Below are 2,842 nucleotides of genomic sequence, written 5' to 3'. Positions count from 1 at the left end.
GAGAGGGAGAGAGACGAAGTAAACAACAAGCAGGAAAATGAAACTTATCGACCTCATTTTTTTACCGACCTCAAAAAAAGTTATCGTGCAATTAATTGATTTATTGTCTATCGCGACAGGCCTAATTGAACTTCTGCGCTCATCATGGATTGTCCATAACAAACACCATATTCAAGCATAAGGGTGTCCATATGTGCTCTTGGCACCAGGACACTCTTGGCTGCAGTTCTATGACTGCCTTTGTTGTCATCTCATCTGATCTGCGGCTGCATGTCTTGGACACTCTGGTGAAGAAAGGGGCAGAGCTGTCAACTGACCACTACCAGGTGATGAGTTGGCTCCGATGGTGGGGGAGGTTACCGGTCAGACCTGGTATCAAACTTATAGTGAGGATCTGCTGGGAATGTCTGGCAGTCTCCCGTCAGACTGAGCTTCAACTCACACCTCTGGAAGAACTTTGAACATGATCTGGGGGAGGTGGGGGGCATTGAGTCCGTGTGGGCCATGTTCCGTGCCTCTGTTGTTGAGGCAGCTTACCGAAGCTGTGGCCATAAAGTTATCATGCCTATTGTGGCAACCCTCGAACCCCACTGGTGGACACTGATGGCAAGGGATGCTGTCAGGCTAGGGAAGGATGTGGGTCTTTTTGGCCTGTGGGACTTCAGAAGCAGCTGATAAGTATTGCAGTCCAAGCGGATTGTAGCTCGGGTGGTTACTAAGGCAAAAACTCAGGCATGTGAGGTGTGCGGAGAGGCCATGGAAAAAGACTTCTATACGGCTTTGAGCCGATTCTGGTCCACCATCCAGCAACTCAGGTGGGGAAAGCGGTTCGCCACCAACACTGTTTATGGTGGGGATGTTGCATTGCTGACCTCAACTTGGGACGTTGCGGGTTGGTGGGCAGAATACTTGGAAGACCTTCTCAATCCCACCAGCACGTCTTCCCATGAGGAAGCAGAGCATGGGGACCCTGGGTCAGATGCACCAATCTCTGGTGCCAAGGTCACCGAGGTGGTTAAAAGGCTTCTTGGTAGCAATGCACTGAGATTGAATGAGATTCGCCCAGAGTCCCTTAAGGCTCTGGATGTTGTAGGGTTGCGTTGGTTGATGCGACTCTACAATGTTGGGTGGACATCGGGGGCAGTTCCCCTGAATTGGCAGACTGGGGTGGTGGTCCCCTTACTAAAAAGGGGGGACCACAGAGTGTGTTCCAACTATGGGGGATCACACTTCTAAGCCTCCCTGGTAAGGTCTATTCAAGGGTTGTGGAGAGGAGATTCCATCAGATAGTCAGATTCAGGAAGAGCAGTGTGGTTTTTGTCCTGGTCATGGAACACTGAACCAGCTCTACACCCTCAGCAGGGTCCTGGAGGGTGCATGGGAGTTCGTTCAACCAGTCTACATGTGTTTTGTGGACTTGGAGAAGGCATTCAACTGTGTCCCTTGGCAAGACCTGTGGGGGTACTCTGGGAGTATGGGGTAACTTTGATATGGGCTGTTAGGTCCTTGTTTGACAGGTGTCAGAGCTTGGTCCACATTGCTGGTAGTAAATCAAGCTCGTTTTCCAGTGAGAGTTGGACTCAACAAAGGTTTCTCTTTGTCACCGATTCTGTTCATAACTTTTATGGACAGAATTTCTAGGCAAACCAAAGGTGTTGAAGGGATCTGTTATGGTGACCTTAGGATCACATCTTTGCTTTTTGCAGATGATGTGATCCTATTGGCTTTATCAGATCATGATCTCCTGCTCTCACTTGAGCGATGTTCAGCCGAGTGCAAAGCAGCTGGGATGAGGATCAGTGCCTCTAAATCTGAGACCATGGTCTTGAGCCAGAAAAGGGTAGGGTGCCTTCTCTGGGTCGGGGAAGATGTCCGGCCCCATGTGAAGGAGTTAAGGTATCTCAGGGTCCTCCCCTTGCTGAGACTGCACAGCGTAGAGGCATGTCCTCGAGGTGGTTTGATCGGGGTTCCTTTTTTTTGGGTTACTGTATGTCAGGGTGTGCCTGAATAAGCTGAAAGGTAAATAAGGTACCGCAAACCAAAAGCAGCAGGGCAGGTGGGGCTCGATAGCCTTGACAGGCAACCAACCTAGGAGTAGGGTTGGATACCAAAACTCTGTTCCAGTATGGCACCGGGGCGAACATCAGCGGTAGTACACAGACCAAAACACAACTCTAACTTAGGTGCCTTATTTCAGTGCCTCAAAGAAAGATGTTAAATTGTGCCCTCTGGTGTTTACTGTTAACAGCGACAGCCTCGGCACACAATCTCCACGAACGCTCTTGTACGCGGTTCGACTCGGCTCGTTCTCGGCCCATTGCATCTCTCCAAGTGTGCTCCACAGCTGCACTGTTTCAGAACCTCTTCTCTGGTGGTTCTAAGCGGGTAGAAGAGAGTACAGCACGCTCATGATTTTGACGCCAGTAGAATTCTGCTCGTGGATTAACTCTTGGATTGACTGACAGCAAATTTCCTCCTGGAGAAAGCTGCTTTTGTTTAGGAATATGAGCATGTAGTGCGATACGACAACATGCATACATGTCAACTTGTATGGATTGTCCGTAAGTTATAAGGATTTTACGTCATTTTGCAGGTATACTGACGTATAGAGCAATCTCACGGATTTTTTCAAGTCCTACGGATTTTTTCAAAACCTCATTTTCAAACTAATCTAACATGTCAGAGCCTGTAGGATGATTTAAAAAACAATAAATAACATCAAATAGCCATCTTGCCACCTCTTCTGCCACTAGAGATGGGTTTTGAACTTTTTCCTCTCTCCTCTCCTGCTTCACAGCGGGCGCTGTCATGTGCGCAGCCAACAGACCCCCCCCCCCCCCCC

This window comes from Austrofundulus limnaeus, unplaced genomic scaffold, assembly GCF_001266775.1.
Source record: "Austrofundulus limnaeus strain Quisiro unplaced genomic scaffold, Austrofundulus_limnaeus-1.0 Scaffold2051, whole genome shotgun sequence".
NCBI lineage: Eukaryota > Metazoa > Chordata > Actinopteri > Cyprinodontiformes > Rivulidae > Austrofundulus > Austrofundulus limnaeus.
This window is presented reverse-complemented; position numbering follows the sequence as displayed.